Genomic DNA, 19,367 nt, shown 5'->3' with positions numbered 1-19,367 from the left:
AAAGCTATAAATGGCTTTCTCAGAAGAAACTTTGCAGCCTAGAAAAGAGTGGAATGACATTTTCAAAGTGCTGAAAGAATAAAACTGTTAATGAAGAACACTCAACTCAGAAATCTGTCCTTCAAAAATCAAAGGGTGTTAAAGGTTTTCCCAGACAAAATCTGAGGAGTTCATTACCACTAGATATGCTAGAGAGTTCTTCAAGCTGAAATACAAGGATGCCAATCAGTAACATGCAAACATATGAAAGTACAAAACTCACTGGTAAAAGTGCATAGTCAAATTCAGAATACTCTAATACTATAATGGTGGTGTATAAATTACCTGTATCTCTAGTATAAAAAAAGAAACTATTAAAAATATCTATAGCTACAATAATTTTTTAATGGATATATAATATAAAAAGATGTAAATTGTGACATAAAACATAAAATATAGTGGGAGTAAAATAAAAAGTGTAGAGTTTTTTTAATGCAATTGAGGTTATAAGCTTAAAATAGAATGTTATAACTATAAGATGGATGTTATATGTAAGCCTCGTGGTAACCATAAAGTCAAAACCTATTATAGATACAAAAAAGATAAAGAGAAAGAAATCAAAACATACCACTACAGAAAATAATCAAATCATAAAAGAAGACAACAAGAGAGGAAAAAAGGAAAAAAAGGGATCTATAATATAGCTGGAAAACAATGAAAAAAATGGTAATAGTAAGTCCTCATCTATCAATAAGTACCTTGACTTAAAATTGATTAAATCCACCAGTCAAAAGACATTGGATTTGGACTATACTTTAAACAAAACAGACCTAACAGACATACAAAAAACTCCATCAAACAGAACTAGAATACATATTCTTGTAAGGCGCACACAGAACATTTTCTAATATAGATCATATGCTGGTCTACAAAACAAGTCTTTCTAAAATTGATACACAATAGTTGTATATTATGGAGTAGATGTGGTATTTTGTTACATGCATAGAATGTGTAATGATCAAGTCATGGTATTTTGGGTATTCATCACCTCAAGTATTTCTCATTTTAATGTGTTGGGAACATTTTATGTCTTCTCTTCAAGCTATTTTGAAATATATAATATATTGTTAACTATAGCCACTCTACACTGCTTTCAAACATTAGAACTTATTTCTTCTGTCTAAATGTATGTTTGTACCCATTAACCAACCTCTCTTCATACCTACTCTCACACTTTTGCCAGCCTCTGGTATCTATCATTCTAATCTCTAGCTCCATGAGATCAACTTTTTTAGCTTCCACATGATTGAGAATACGTGATATTTGTCTTTCTGTGCCTGCCTTATTTCACTTAACATAATGATGTTCAGTTCCATAAATGTTGCTGCAACTGACATAATTTAATTTTTTATGGCCAAATAGTATTCCATTGTGTATATATACTACATTTTCTTTATCCATTCATCTGTTGGTGGACACTAAGTTTGATTCTATATATTTGCTACTGGGAAGAGTGCTGCAGTAAACATGGGATGCAGGTATCCCTTTGATATACTGATCTTCTTTCCTTTGAATAAATATATGGTAATGGAGTTGCTGGATCATATGGTAGTTCTACATATTTTTTGAGAAGTCTCTGTACTTTCCCCATAGTGGTTGTACTAATTCATATTCCCACCAACAATATATTAGAGTTCCCTTTTCTCTGCTCCCTCATCAGCATCTATAATTTTTTGTCTTTTTGATGATAGCCATTCTAACTGGCTAAGGTGATATCTTATTGTGGTTTTGATTTGCATTTCTCTGATGATTAGTGGTGTTGAGCATTTTTTCAAATATATGTCAGCCAGATACCTTCAAGTATATCTTCCTTTGAGATATGTCTATTCATTTCCTTTGCCCACTTTTTAATGGATTTATTTGTTTCCTTTATTTCTGAGTTCCTTTAATATCTAAGTATTAGTTCCTTGTTGGATGAATAGTTTGAAAATATTTTCTCCCATTCAACAGGTTGTTTCTTCACTTTTGATGGTTTCCTTTGCTGTGCAGTAGGTTTTTTAGTGTAATATATGTCTCATTTTTCTATTTTTGTTGCCTGTGCTATGAAACAATTCTCAACAACTTTAAGAAGTCTGAAATCATAGCAAGCACATTTTTGGTCATACTGTTATGAAACCAGAAATCAATAAGAGAAGGAAAACTAGAAAATTTACCAATACGTGAAAATTAAACAATATACTTGTGAAACCAATGGGTCATAAAAGCAAAGTAAAAAAAGTCTAGTGACCAATAAAAATGGAAATACAGTATCTAAAACTTATAAATACAACAAAAATAGTTCTAAGAGGAAAGTTTACAGTCATAAATGTCCACCTTAAAAAAGAAGAAAGGTCTCAAATGGATAATATAATGTTATATCTCAAGGAACTAGATAAAGAACAAACTAAGCCCCAAATTACTATAAGAAAGAAAATAACAAACATCAGAGCAGAGATAAATGAACTAGAGACTAGAAAAACAATATAAAATTTAAAACCTGAGTTTTTTTCAAAAAGATAAAATTGACAAACATTTGGCTAGCTAGATTAAGAAAGAATGAGAGAAGTCTAAAATAAATGAAATCAGAAATGAAAGGGGAAGCATCACAACTTATAACACAGAAATACAAAGGAGTATAAGATATTTCTATGAACAATTATACCCCAACAAATTGGATAGCCTGGAAGAAATGAATAAATTCCTAGAAACATACAACCTACAAAGACAGAATTAAAGTGAAATAGAAAATCCGAAGAGAATAATGAGTAAGGAGACTGAATCAGTAAAAAAAAAAAAAAGTCTTCTGTCAAAGAAAAGTCCAAGATGAGATGGCATCAATGTTAAATTATATGAAACATTTAAAGAAGAACTAATACCAATGTTTCTCAAGCTCATCAAGAAAGTTGAAGAAGAGAGAACACTTTCAAACTCATTTTATGAAGCCAACATCAAAAGACTACAAGAAAAGAAAATTACAAGCCAATAACCCTAATGAAAATAGATGCAAAAATCCTCAATAAAATACTAGCACACTGAATTTAACAGCACATTAAAAAGATCATACACAATGATCAAGTGGGATTTATCTCAGAGATTCAAGGATGGTTCAACATGCACAAATTTAAAAATATGATATACCACATTAACAGAATGAAGGCCAAAAATCATATAATCATCTTAGCAGATGAAGAAAAAGCACTTGACAAAATTCAACATCCTTTCATGGTAAAAACCCTCAACAAATGAGGTATACAAAGAATGTACCTTAACATAATAAAGATCACATATGACAAGCTCACAGCTAACATTATACTGAACAACAAAAAGTTGAAAGATTTTTCTCTAAGGACAAGAGCTAAACAAGTATGTTCACTTTCACCATTTGTATTCAACATAGTACTAGAAGTTGTAGCTAGAGCAACAAGGCAAAAGAAAAAAAAAGAAAAGGAATTCAAATTGGAAAGTAATTGTCTCTGCTTGAAGAAGACATAATCTTATATATAAAAACTCTAAAGACTCTACCAAAAAACTATTAGAACTAATAGATGAATTTAGTAAATTTGCAGGATACAAAACCAATATACAAAAATGTGTGTTTCTCTACACCAAGGAGAAACTATCAGAAAAAGAAATTAAGAAAATGGTCCCATTTATAATAGCATCAAAAAAATACTTAGGAATCCTTATCTCTACTAAAAATACAAAAATTAGCTGGGTGTGGTGGTGGGTGCCTGTAATCCCAGCTACTTGGGAGGTTGAGGCAGGAGAATTGCTTGAACCCGGGAGGCAGAGGTAGCAGTGATCCGAGATTGCGCCACTGCACTCCAGCCTGGGAGACAGATCTAGACTCTGTCTCAAAAAAAAAAAAAAACAAAAAACAAAAAACAAAACAAAAAAAAAAACACTGATGAGAGAAACTGAAGAAGACATAAATAAATGGAAAGATATCCCATGTTTATGGATCTGCGGAATCAATATTGTCAGAATATCTGTGCTACCCCAAGTGCTCTACAGATTCAATGCAATCCCTACCAAAATTCCAGTGGAATTTTCACAGAAACATAAAAAATAATCCTAAAATTTATATGGAACCACAAAAGACCCCAAATAGCTAAAGCAATCTGGAGCAACAAGAACAAAGCTGGAGGCATCACATTCTTTTAATTTAAAATTATATTACACACCTCTAGTACTCAAAACAATATAGTACTGGATTAAAAATGAACACATAAACCAATGGAACCAAATAGAAAGCCCAGAAATAAATCCACATATATGTGGTCAACTAATCTTTGACAGAGGCTAGTTGTCAAAGTATGCCTGGAATATATAATGAGGAAAGGATAATCTCTTCAATACATGGTGTTGGGAAAACTGGATATCCATATGCAAAAAGAGGAAACTGAGTTCTTACAATAATAGACTCAAAATGGATTAAGGATTTAAACATAAGATCTGAAATTGTAAAACTATAAGAAGAAAATGCAGGGAAAAACTTCTATGACATTGTTTTCCATAATGATACTTTTTTGTATATGACACCAATAGCACAGGGAAGAAAAGTGAAAATAAACAAGTGGTACTATATTAAATTGAAAAGTTTCTGCACAGGAAAGAAAAAAATCAATAAAATTAAAAAACAACCCTAGGAATGGAAAATATTTGTAAATCATATATCTGATAAGGAGGTAATATCCAAAATATATAACTATCTCATACAGCTCAATAGCAAAAAAATCAAATAACCCAATTAAAAAATGGGGAAAGGACCTGAACAAACATTTTCCTAAGGAATGTTTTCTAGACTAGCGAACCAGTCTATAAAGTGCTTGACATCATTAATCATTAAGGAAATGTAAATCAAAACTACAATGAGATGTCACCTCACATCTGTTAGGGTGGCTGTTATACAGTTCAAAAGATACAAGTGTTGGCAAGGATGTGAAGAAAGGAGATGGCTTATACATTGTTGGTGGGAATTTAAATTGGCACAGCCATTATGGAAAACAGTATGAAGCTTCCTCAGGTAATTAAAAACAAAACTACCATATGATTCAGCAATTTCGTTACTGAGTATATATCCAAAGGAAATAAAATCACTCTCTTGAAGAGATATCTCCCCTCCCATGGACATTGAAGTATTATTCACAATAGCTGAAACATGGAAGCAACCTCAATGTCTGTTGATAGATGAATGCACAAAGAAATTGTGGTATATATACAAAATTGAATATTATTCAGCCTTAAAAAAGAAGAAAATCCCACTACCTGTGACAGCGTAGTTGAAACCAGTGGACGTTATATCAAGCAGAATAAGTCAGACATAAAAAACCAAATACTACATGATCTCACTTATATGTGAAATTTAAAAATATCAAACTCACAGAAACAGAGAATAGGAGGGGTACCAGGGATCAGATGCGGTGGGTTGGGATAAAAGGGGAGATGCTGGTTAAAGGGTACATACCTGCAGTTAAAAGATGAATGATTTTCAGAGACCTAATGCACAGCATGGTGACTGGAGTTAATAATAATGTATTATGTACTTGAAATTTGCTAGGAGAGTATATATTAAGAATTCTCACCACAAAAAGGTGAGGCAATGCATAAGTTAATTAGCTTGATTGTGGAAATCATTTTGTTCCTGGACCAAACTGAGGGTTGGGCTGCTATTTCTCATGGCCCAATAATGAGATGCAGATGAACTGGGGAGGAAGAGAGTTTTTATTTCTGTAACAGGTTACAGGGAGAAGGCCTGGAAATTATCACCAGACCAACTCAAAATTACAAGGTTTTCCAGAGCTTATATACCTTCTAAGCTACATATCTATGTGTAAGTGTGCATTCACCTAAAGACATAAGTGATGAGCTTCTTTTAATCTATAACTAAGGTCTGAGTCCTGAAAACCTTCCTCTGGAGCCTCAGTATATTTTAATCTAAATGGGTCCAGGTGCTGGGAGGATTGCCCTTGTCTCCTGCTAAATCGCGGAGATTTGGGGCGTTCCTTTAGACCTCCAATTAACTTGTTTGTGGAGGCCTGGGGAGTTTCTTCACACCCATAATAAAACTTGTTTAATTCTAAATGGGTCCTGTTAAGAATTCCTTCATCATTGTGTTATGTGTGAAAGCCCAGGAAAGGCCTAGGCAAACCTCTTGGTGGGCTTTTGTTACATTCCAGCCTTTGCATAAGGGCACGGGCTTTTTTAGCTTTTAATATTTAACTTAACCACACAGTCAGTACTGAAACAGTTGTCATGGGGACCTGTATTAGTAAGACATGGCCTGTCACAATTTCATAATGTATATGTATAGCAAAACATCATGTTGTATGCCTTGAATGTGTGAAATTTATATCTGTCAATTATACCTTAGTAAAGTTAGATAAATAGAGGGAAAAAGAGCATTCTGCAGACTTAAGAATGATTAATTTAAAAGATGGACTTACTACTTTTGCAGATGAGAAAACTAAGGTTTACAACAGCAGAGACTATTAGCTAATAACCAGAATTGCTTCTTCTTTTTTCTGGAACTCCCAGCCTTCCTGGTAGTTAGGAATGGCTATTTGACAGACTTCTAACTAATACAGTGTTAGTCAAGGCCCACCCACCTGTTGCCCTCTGTGTCTTCTCTACTGGCTGTATGTTGACCTCTAGGACAATGGAAACCTTCATTTGCCTAGAGGCAAATGCTTTAACCAACTGCATGGAATAGACACTCTTTCTCCTCTTTTCTTGCTAATCAGAAACACCTGTTTGGTCTACATAAGCAATAAATTTCCAATACTTTAAGTCACTGAGATCTTGGAATTTTTCTTTTATAGTAGCTAGGATTGGTTAACTAGTATAGTTGGTAAAAATATGAAATGAGATATATATAGAACCACTCACAGAGCCAAGTTTATAATTCCAGAGCATCAAGAAATCAGACCATAAATCTATCTTTTTCTTTTCTTCACATGCTGCATTTGTAGACATGACTGAAAACTCATAAAACTGTTAGTCTGACTCCTATCTTTGTTGAGACTGATGCCTACCAATGAAGGATAATTATTTCCAATGAAGGATAATTATTTTTGTATTTGTAATAAAAACACAACTAGTCAAATGTAAGCATTGCATCAATGGTAAGACCTGTTATTATGTTCAATATTATTACAATATTATGTTTTTCTGTAACTGAGTGTCTTTTTTTTTATACTTTCTAATACCATTGTACAGGTTAAGTCAGGAAATATGGCAGCATTATAAACTCTGCTCTTCAGAAGTCTGAATGTTTAATGAAATCATTGAAACAAAGTTTTACATCCAAATAGAAGTGTAATCTTTAAGTCAATTATTTTCCTATGGCCTATCCCTTCTCTAAAATCACAGCATAATGGTTTTGATGATAACAACCAATTCTCATGGAGCCTATGCTGTACCTATAACCTGATTCAACACAATCCAAATGGGATCTGCGACTCTACTTCTCTACTCAAAACATTCAAAATGACTCGTTGAAGTTTTTACAAACATATGGTTCTCTAGATCTCCATGCAGCAATGATCAAAAAGAGAAACGAAAACTTTGCCACTGACTTGTCTGGTATAATTTACTGCATATGTTTTATTTGCAAATCAGCAGTTAAGGTTTGCCTTAAGTCTGTTGTACTAGAAATTAGCTATATACTTCAGGCAAGACCCTTGGGTTCCAGCATAAAGTCTGCCACACATCTCACAACCTTTGGCCTTAGATTTATAGTTTGTCATCCCAATTCTTGTTTTCAAAAAGTTCTTAATCTATGGAATAGGTAAATCTGTCAGTAAATCTCTAATATTTCTCCTGAATCTAATATTCTACTAGAGAAATAGCCATATTTAGGGGGAGAGTTACCACTAACATCACCATTGTCAGCACAGTTCTAAGGGCAATAATATATAATAGTGACTAGGAATAGATCCTGGAGCCAGATGACCTGTGTTTAAATCTTAGTTCTACCATTCACTAGCTGTGCAAGATACTTTGGGCAAGATGCTAAACCACTCTATGACTCAGTATGTTCATCTGTAAAACAGGAATGAGGATAATAGTATTCACTTCAAAGAATCACTCAGTGGATTAAATTATTTCATCTACAGTTATGCACTGCATAACAGTTTGGTCAATGACAGACTGCATGTACAACAGTAGTCTATAAGATTATAAGGGAGTTGAAAAATTTCTGTTGCCAAGTGAAGTCATAGCCGTTGTAACATTGTAGTATAACACATTACTCACCTGACTGAGGTGATGCTGGTATAAACCAACCTAGGTTTCTAGGTTTCTAGGTTGCCAGCGATATAAAAAGTACAGTGTATACAATTATGAACAGCATGTAATATTTGATAATGATAATAAACTACTATGTTACTGGTTTATGTATTTACTACAGTATTTATTTTTATCATTATTTTAAACTATACTCCTTCTACTTATTTAAAAAAAGTTAACTGTAAAACAGCCTCAGGCAGGGCCTTCAGGAGGTATTTTAGAAGGCACTGTCAGGAGATGACAGCTCCATGTGTGTTATTGCCTCTGAAGACCTTCCAGTGGGGCAAAATGTGGAGGTGGAAGACAAGTGATGCTGATGATCCTGACCCTATGAAGGCCTAGGCTAATGTGCGTATCCTAGTTTTTAATTTTTAAAAAGTTTAACAAGTAAAAAAAAATCAGAAATTGTAAAAATAGAAAAAAGCATACAGAATAAGAATATAAGGAAAGAAAACATTTTGTATAGCTGTGCAATGTGTTTGTGTTTTAAGGTGTTATTAAAAATATAAAAGGTAAAGATATTAACACGCTTATCAAGTAAAAAAGTTACAGCAAGCTAAAGTTAATTTATTGTATAAGAAAGAAACATATTTTAAATAAACTTAGTGTAACCTAATATACAGTGTTTAAAAAGTCTACGGGAGTGTACAATAATGTCCTAGGCCTTCACATTCACTCACCGCTCACTGACTCATCAAGAACAACTTCCAGTCCTGCGAGCTCTAGTCATGATAAGTGCCTTACCCAGGAAATTGCCTGAAGACACATTTCTCAGAATGTACACCCATCTTTAAGTGATGCATGATCATACATAAAGCATTTAGAAGGTTCCTGACATCTACCTGGTAAACACTATGTATTAGTTATTATTATTATTATTATACTTTAAGTTCTAGGGTACATGTGCACAACGTGCAGGTTTGTTACATATGTATACATGTGCCATGTTGGTGCGCCACACCCATTAACTCGTTATTTACATTAGGTATATCTCCTAATGCTATCCTTTCCCCCACCCCTCCCCACAATAGGCCCCGGTGTGTGATGTTCTCCTTCCTGTGTCCAAGTGATCTCATTGTTCAATTCCCACCTATGAGTGAAAACATGTGGTGTTTGGTTTTCTGTTCTTGCGACAGTTTGCTGAGAATGATGGTTTCCAGCTGTATCCATGTCCCTACAAAGGACACGAACTCATCCTTTTTTATGGCTGCATAGTATTCCATGGTGTATATGTGCCACATTTTCTTAATCCAGTCTGTCACTGATGGACATTTGGGTTGATTCCAAGTCTTTGCTATTGTGAATAGTGCTGCAATAAACATACATGTGCATGTGTCTTTATAGCAGCATGATTTAGAATCCTTTGGGTATATACCCAGTAATGGGATGGCTGGGTCAAATGGTATTTCTAGTTCTAGATCCTTGAGGAATTGCCATACTGTTTTCCACAATGGTTGGACTAGTTTACAGTCCCACCAACAGTGTAAAAGTGTTCCTATTTCTCCACATCCTCTCAAGCACTTGTTGTTTCCTAGTTATTATTGTTAAGGTTGTAGGGTAAGTCATGGCACTGGGAAAAATATGAGGCCATCAAGGTCTCATATTCCTGTCACTTTTCTTTGTCTGTGTGTCTATAAAAAGCGTGGTGATAGGTAACAGAAAAGTGTGGGTATTTTGACTCTCTTGGGATGATAGATAAGGAAATGTTGCTAATACTCTGATTCTTAGGTTGGGCAGTGGATAATGAGTGTTAGTTTCATTATTATGTTCCATAACATATACATATACAGTATGTATTATTTTGCCTGCATTAAATATTTCATAAAAACAATGGGATTTGGGAAATTCTACTTCTGAATACACATAATATTTTATAATTAGATGTGCATGTCTAATAAGAATAAATTTATAACATTAAAAAATCATAGGATGAGCACCCTGATAAACCCAATTGCAGAGTGACATCCAAGAAGCTGAGTTAAATTCAATGTTGATTTGTTTTGCCTAGAAGAATGGGACTGAGATGGGAATGAGCCATATCAGATAAAATGGTAAGGAGGGTAATATTCATCTTTGGTGCCAATAGGATTCTACAGTTTATTCCTTCACACTCCTGGTTTCCTCTGGATCTCACCTTCAATCTTTATCAAATCACACTTTTTGGCCACTATCACCTATTGCCTAGACTTATTTGATGTACTCCTAACAGGTCCCCTTGTCACCAGTCGTGCCCTCTCCAATCCTATATCTGTCCCACATTCATCAGGTGCTTTTGAAAATACACATTTGACCATGTCACTTCTTAGCTTGAAACTCTTAGATGATAACCCACTGATCTCTGAACAAGGTTAATACGGTGTGGCATAGCAAAGACCATTAGTTGCCCTTAATGTCTTTTTTCTTTCATCCTTACTAACAGAAGCCTTATTTTGTTAGAGAGAGCAATTGTGCTCAGCTAAGAAACTATATTTGCTAGCATCCCTTACAGTTGGAATGGTTATTCTGGCCAAGGAGATGTTCTACATTCTGGCCAAGGAGACCTAAGTCGAAGTATAAGTAGAGGAAGTAGAGAGTGGCATCTATAAAAGCTCTGTAAAAGAGTTTAACTCAGGGGCACCGTAACCTCTTTTTCTCTTATTCCATCTCCCTGCCTAGCAGAAATAGTGCCTAAAGCTGAAGTGGCCATTTTAAGAGCTTGAAATGATCTTATGGCAAGAACTCCTGCACTAAAGATGGCAGAGCTGAAAGCTAGAATAAGTTGGGATCTCTGATGGTTCTTTCATCACGGACGTAGTTTCGACTGCCTACTCCTGGTCTTGTTTTTGTTGGGACTCCGAAAGCTTGGAAAATGCCACAACATGAAGGCCTCAGAAACAGCCTCAGAAGCAAAAGTTTTTTTCTGACCTTTTCCTGCCTCTTCTCAGGCTCATTATCCCCTGAGGATAACCAGAGACACTAGAATCCCCTTTTCCCCAAGGTGGGGTCATAGAAACTATAACCCTCTTCTCCCAAAGCCAGTCACAAAACCCAAAATTATTACTCTCACTTTCACTCCACATTTCTTTGTAAAAACTGACCATAAAGAGATTATCTGACCTACCTTGTTTGACTGTAGGTCACAAGACCCCTGTTCCAGAGAGGGCTCTGCCACATACCCAGAAGGAAGAAATGCATGCTCAGAGAGGCCAAGAAGGATTCAGATAGATGGCTGTGTAGAAATATAATTGGACCAATAAGGTATGATCTGATGAGTGGGGAGTGTGTCTTCATGCTGAAGGCTCCCACGTACATGTTAATAAATTTGTATGCCTTTTACCTCATTAAGCTGCCCCTTGTCAGTGATTTTCAGTGACTTTTAAGAGGGCAAAGGGGAAATTCTTCCTTAGTCCCAAAATTTTACATGAGAGAAAAATAATCTTCTATCTTATTTAAATAGTTGTTTTGATGGTTTCCATTTCTCACAGTGACACAGTGACACAACATTTCTAAGTTTTGCTCATAGATTTATGATCTGGTTGCTCCATGTCTCTTGAGCCTCATCTTCTACAAAGCCTACCTACTTTTGCCCTCTACCCTCAAAGCCCTACATCTCAAGCAGAATAAATTACATTCACTTTTCTAAACTTGCTGCACTGCGTTCTCTCTGCTTGAAATATTTTATTTCTTTCCTTTTACAATGTCTACTCTTTTTTTCTAGATTCAATGATCACTTATTCCAGGACAGTTTCCTTTTAACTCCAAGACTGGATTGCTACTGTATGTATTCCCATAAAACATCCTGACCTTTATGTTTTGTCTGGTATCAATTTTAATTGCTAAATCACTTGTCTGTTTCATTTACTAGGTCTTAGATTAAGTGAGGGCAAGAGCTGTCTTCTGTCTACAGTTTTTATCCCTAATATTTAACAGGAATTCTGGCACCTTCAGCCAGTCTGTACATGTGTGGTGACTGGAGAATGAATGGATGGATGGATGGATGGATGGGTGGACAGATAAATTCACACCAAAGTAAAAATGATGTATTTATCTTAATTATCTGCTTCTAATTGGGCTATTTTACCTAGAAAAATGGGCAGAGCACAACTCCTATGAAATAACTAGGTGGTCCTTTTAGTTCTCCTGATATTGCATGACACAGCCTCCAGTTCCAGAGAAATAAATGAAGACAGCAGCCTTCCACTTTTGTCTGGCAGCCTTTGTCAATATGCACGCCTCACTCTTTCTCCTCCTCCTTACCACCTCCCACACACCATGGCTTAGAGGAAAATTCAATTAAGGATGAGTATTTCTTCAGAGAAAACACCATCTCTAATTTAAATAAGCAGATCCCAAGGAGTCAATTGGGTTCTTTTAAGGTTGAGTAATGAGCTTGGAGGAGTGTGTTGCCATGTGTCAGATGCTATAATGGTATCGTCAACTCTTTGCGCAAGCTTAACTTTTCTCTCCCCGGTTTTTATTGTTACTCACGCTTTGACGTTCTTTGTTCCTTTTCTGAAGAAATGATTTGCCAAAAGTTAGCGTGTCTTAGTGTCTGTGCCCAGGGAGAGGCCGAAACTTGACTTGAAATATTTCTTGGCCAAGAGTGAGTTACACTATTCACAATTTACTTGATTTTGAGAGTCTAAGGCAAGTAACATAAAAAATTGTTACTAAAAGCTGAGGACCTGGGATTTCCATTAATTCTTTTTTTGTTAAAATTAGCAATACAGTTTATTTATTGGTGGTATAAGAAAATGTGGTGCTGCTTAGAAGAATGCTATCTTATATTTTGTCAATTATAACATTCAAACTACAAAACACAAAAATTCAAAATAGCTTTAACATTTTCTCTAATGTCTATCTAGTTTCAAGTGCCTCATTTTAGGAGTGCTGTATATGTATATGGATACACACACGCACATATATATTCTCTTTATATATGTGTATATCTAAGTATATATACACAGAAATATATTCAATTTTGTTTTCCTGTGTGAACATTTGCTTGCTTATTGAAAATAAATTTTCTTTCACTCTTTTAACTAGAATGTCTCCCCAGTTTTATGGAGTTATAATTGAAAAATAATAATTGTATGTATTCAAGGTATACATCATGATGTTTTGTGAAATGAGTGCCACAATCAAGATAATTAACATAGGCATCACCTCACCCAGTTATCTTCCATTAATTTTTGTGATTTGGCCAAGGAATAAAATACCTACCCTCAAAGACTGATAAATAAAGTAGCTAAGTTTCAAGGGTTGGACAAATTAACTCTTAATTTTCCTGACATTGTGTTCTATCCCTGAATAAAGGACGGAGTACTTCCTAACCTTTCTTCTTGTAAGTCACTCAGATGGACTTCTATAATTCTGAAAAGGAGACTTGGGACTAAGGACCAAAGAAACTACATTTCTGGAAATTATATATAAAATTTTATTTGTGCCTGTTTAAAAATTACTGAAGATATACATATTGATGGACTTTTATCAACAGTCACCTACTCCTAGCTGCCTGGCCAATGTCAGAATAGAATGAAATGTAAGTAAAATTCATGGTGTAGCTGGATTTTTTTTGGAGTTGTAGCAAATTCGGCCAAAGTCAGTCAAATCTTAACAACTGTTTTGCAACAAATAGTCCTATATCAACTGATGGAAACTCGGCAGTCAGAAAAGAGAGGTGATGGTGAGGAGATATGGAGGCAGCGCGAGTGGTGAAAGAATAGATTTAAATGTCTCAGAGGCCATCACCAACCCCTTTCCTATAGTGGCAGATTACTAATTGATTTTGACATTCTCTTCTACTATGCCGAATTTAGCTTCAGAAATCTTGTTAGCCCAGTGTTCTAGGTAGATGCTGAAACTGATTGACATTAGTAAGAAAAAGATGATTTCTTTGTAACTAAAGTATTAAAAATGAAAGTACTAGGGTGGGAGAGTTCTTAAAAATGAATGAAAATCTAATCATGGAGATGGGCTTAAATTAGGAGTTCCAATCAACATGGTTGTAGGATTCACTGAGTTTGAATGTAAGTTCTGTAGTCAGGATAGTTGTTCCAATGGGTAGAGGGCATTTGGGAGGTGCAGGAAAGCTGAGTATCCTGTGACCTACCTGTGATGGTATAAAGTACACAGATCTCTCCATCCTCTTCATTTATGGCTGTGTGACTTTGTGAAAGTCGCTATACTTCTATGAATCATGCTATCCTCATTTATAAAGTTTTGTGACAAAGTTGTTGTAAGAATTAAATGACAGAATCAAAAGAGTTTTGTAAATTATAAAGTGTTATGAAAACTGAGGATTGGGGGACTACTGATTTGTAACAAACACTAGCCTAATGGACTCAGATAGTTACTATATTAGTGGAAGCAAACTTTTGAGAAATATTGAAAGGATAAAAAGCTTACTAGAGCCAATTTACAGACTAATCAAGCCTCCAAATTATGAACAAAATCATAAACAAGAGAAAATCATTGTGGAGGTAGGAGTGGGTGGGGGCCCTCCAAACCTAACATCCATAGGTACAAGAAGTGGGAGGGCACCCTGGAGCCTTCATCGAGGGATGAAGTGAGTTGCTCTGCTTGGAGTAACTAGGCTGCTGTGCTAAGCAGTGGGAAACAGTGGCCGTGGATGTCGGGGCCAGCAGAGAGGCAAAGTTGAGGTCTAGCCACATGTCCCACTCCTTTCACATGATGACCAGGGGCAGGTGAGGAAACCAAAATAGGCAGGCCCCAAGCTAGATACCTCAATAAAAAGACAAGAAAACACATAAAACCCACACCACGAAAAAGAGGTACTAAAGCCAACACACAGAAGAACTATTTCCTCTGGTTAGGAAACACTATGCTAGAAGACACTTATATGTGGAAGTGGGGACTGATTTTCAGAAGAGGGGGCCATTTGATGCTAGTCCTGATCCAGGTGTTTATGAGGATTTACCTAAGCCCCAGAGACTCCACAGAGCCACTGACATTGATCTACAACCTTCATCACAAGTTGTACATACTACTTATGACATGTCCTCATTACTCACACTTTGGTGTTGCAGAATCCTTCAGAGAATTGTGAAAGCTTGAAAACCAGTGAGAAATAACCCTGATGGAGTTTTCTTTACTCTATTTTAGGTGCCTTTACACATAATATCACAAATAATATAGTACAAGATGTTACAAATGCAAAAATGAATGGTACATACCTGAAGGGCTACAGTATTTAAAAAATAAGTCATGAAATCTGAAAAGATTTCATGAATGTGGTGAGCCATCATTGTCCTTTAAGACGTCTGGCTGAGTAGCAGAATCAGAGAAAATGCTAGGCAGTCAGACTTGCAACTTGCAGGCTTTGTGAATTCTGAACAGGTATATAGTTAAGAAAAGATACAAAATTCAGACTTTCCTCATCAAACTTTGGAGAAAGGCAAGAAACACTCTAAAGAGTAATTATCAGAAACAGAAGCCAGGCCAGACTGCTTTTTAGAGCAGGACCCTGATCCCATTCTTCCTCACTGGGTGGGACCTCCCAACCAGGGCCTCCAGTCACACCCACCGTTGTTCTCCAACTGACAGAAATTTGAAATCTCCCTGGAACAGCACTCCCAGACTGACTTAGCCACTCCAGCCTTCAGACTTTAGAGAGTCCAAGCTGACCAGAGGTGGAGGCAGTGTCCCAATGTAGTCCCCAATAGAGATGGAGGCAATCCCCCAACTGCTCTGCAAAATTTGGTCAGACTGCTTTTTTAAGTTGGTCCCTGATCCCATTCCTCTTCATTGGGCAGTACCTCCCAACTAGGATCTCCAGCCACCCCCACTGGCGTCCTCTGGCCAACAGAGATTTGCAACCTCCCTGGGACAGAGCTCCCAGAGAAAGGGGCAGGCCACCATCTTTGCTGTTTGGTGACTTAACCATTCCTGCCTTCAGGCTTTGGGTGTCTGAGGTGATCAGAGGCTGAAGCAGACCTACAGCACAGCACAGCACAGTCACTCTACAAAAATGTGTCCAGACTGCTTTTTAAAGCAGGCCCCAGATTCCATTCCTCCTCACTGGGTTGGACTTCCCAACCAGGGTCTTCAGTCACCTCCCCCAGGTACATTCAGGCTGGCATCATGATTCATAACTTCCTGGGGTGAAAATCCCAGAGGAAGAGTCAGACTGCCATCTTTGCTGTTTTGCAGGCTTCACTGGTGATATCTTTGGGTACTGGAGAACCTGAGGTAACTAGGGACTGGAGTGGACCCCTAAGGATACCCCAGCAGCCCTACAGAAAAGTGGCCAGACTGTCACATGAGTGTCCGTTTTCATATCTCCTCACTGGGAAGGTACTCTAGGTCTGGAACTCTAGCCACCCATCACCAGAGCTATTGAGTCAGTAGTAATTCGGCAACTCCCTGGATAGAGCTTCCAGGGGCAACTGAAAGCTTCTCTGTCACTGCATCTGCCACAGTCCTTGCTCCGCTTGGACTAATGAAGGAACAAAGACTCTAAGTGTCTTATCCACACCTCCAACAAGTTGCAGTCAGCCCAAGAAAAGACCAGTCCATCTACCATGGGTCCCACACACCCCTACTGCTCATCACCAGACAGGGAACTCCTGGCTTGGACCCATAGCACAGACCTTCCATTCTGGAGTGATTGCACTGTCTGATTGCTGACCTGCATCTCTCTGGGATGGAGCCTCCAGGAGAAAAGCAAAAGATCCTTTGCCACAACCACTACTAAGGTCCCTTCCTCTGCTACCTCCAAGCTGGGGAAGGAACATAAACACTGAGATTGCCCCAGAGCTGCAGTGGGCAGCCTAGGAGTGCCAAGCTGCAATCTATAGCCAGCACTCAACGGGGATAGGAACCTACACTTTCAGAGCATGAAGAGAGAACATGGCTGCAACTGTGAGGAACCATAGAAGAGCCACAAGACCGAGCAAGAATCTACCAACTGACCAATAAGCCTAAGCGCCGCATGTTGAATCACACCCCAAAGCTTCAACACCAAAAATCCCTCACTAACATAAACCTCTCTGAAACCAGAGACAAGAAGTCAGCTTCAAATAAAGACCCTACACAAAGCCTCAGTCTGGTGAAGATATCCAGAAAAGAAGTCTGTTGACTGTACTCAATGTAAACTGCAGTTAAATGAACATAAACATGCAGAGATGAGAAAGAACCAAAGCAAGAACCCCTGTAACTCAAATGGCCAGAATGTTATATGTCCTCCAAACAATCACACCAGTTCTTCAACAAGAGTTCTTAAACAGGCTGAACTGGCTGGAATGACAGAAATAGATTTCAGAATATGGATTGGAACAAAGATTATTAAGATTCAGGGGGATAGCAAGGCCCAATCCAAGGATAATAACAATCACAATAAAGCCATACAGGAGCTGAAAGATGAAATAGCCAGTATAAAAAAGAAACTAATGGGTCAGACAGAGCTGAATAACACAATACAAGAATTTCACAATGCAACTACAGGTATTAACAACAGAAAAAACCAAGCTGAGGAAAGAATCTCAGAACTAGAAGACTGATTCTCTGAAATATGACTGTCAGATGACAATAAAGAAAAAAGAATAAGAAGGAATGAACAAAACCTCTGAGAACTATGATATTATGTAAAGAGGTCACATCTATGAATCACTGGCATCCCTGAAAGGAAGCAGGGAAAGCAAAAAACTTGGAAAACACAATTTAGGATATCATCCATGAAAACTTCCCCAACCTTGCTAAAGATTTAATTCAGGGAATACAGATAACTCCTGAAAGATTCTACCCAAGAAGATTATCCCCAAGTCATATAATTACAGTATTTTCCAAGGTTGAATTGAAAGAATGTTAAAGGCAGAGGGAACAGGTAGATCACTTAAAAAAGGAACTCCATTAGGCTAACCCTGGACCTCTCAGTTGAAACCCTATAGCCAGAAGAGATTGGGGACTTATATTCAACATTCATAGAGAAAAAATGTCTTCAATCAAGAATTTTTTATCCAGCCAAACTAAGCTTCCTAAGTGAAGGAGAAATAAGATCCTCTTCAGATAAGCAAATGTGAGGGAACTCACATTTCCCTCACATTTGCTTATCAAGAGTCACCTACTCCTATCTGCCTGGCCAATGTCAGAATAGAATGAAATGTAAGTAAAATTCATGGTGTATCTGGATCCTTTTTGGAGTTGTAGCAAATTCAGCCAAAGTCAGCCAAATCTTTTAAAAATTTTTGTGCAACAAATAGTTCCATATCAACTGACGGAAACTTGGCTGTCAGAAAGCCAAGACCTGCCTTACAAGAGATCTTGAAAGGAGCACTAAATATAGAAAGAAAAGACAGCTACCAGCTAACACAAAAATGCACTTAAATACACAGACCAGTGTCACTATATAGTCACAGTTGAAGATCTTGATTAGTCCCATGTATTCCAACCCTCCCCTCAATGGGGTCCAGATTGCTTCTACTGTTCTGAACACCCCAGGTTTGTGAAAACAATGGTTGTAAGAAGTGAAAGTCATGGCCGACTGCATCATTAGCATGCAGACTCAGCTGGTCTTCAACCTCAAGAAGAAGGGTTCCACTCACAACTGGCAACACACCAATGACCAAATTGGCATGTCTTGTTTCATAGAGCTAAAGCCTGAACAGGTGGAGTGGTTGACCAAGGAGTTCTCCATCTACATGACAAAGGACCGCCACATCTCTATGGCAGGGGTCACCATTGGCAACATGGGCTACCTTGCCCATTCCACTCACCAGGTCACCAAGTAATGCCCCTGGTTGAGGAAACAGGGACAACCTTTCTGTCTTCAGCCTCTGCTATTGGGAGCTTCACACAGAGGATGAGAAAGGGTGGATGGTGGTGAGTGGATCATTTCTTTCAACCACAGTGTGTAACACTCAGTGATTGAATGTTTCTCGGAAAAGAACATATAGTGACACAGGGCAGAGGCATTCGTGGCTGGCATCGGGAACACTGTGGCTCTAAACCAAACTCTTCCCTGTCCTTTTATCTCCAACTTTTCTCAAAGAGTTTACATGGGAAAGAAAGTCATCAACCAAAAAACCTGCCAATTATGCCACTGTAATATTTCAGAAGCTTTA

Source organism: Chlorocebus sabaeus, chromosome 25 (genome assembly GCF_047675955.1).
Source record: "Chlorocebus sabaeus isolate Y175 chromosome 25, mChlSab1.0.hap1, whole genome shotgun sequence".
NCBI lineage: Eukaryota > Metazoa > Chordata > Mammalia > Primates > Cercopithecidae > Chlorocebus > Chlorocebus sabaeus.
Note: the sequence above shows the minus strand (reverse complement) of the source record.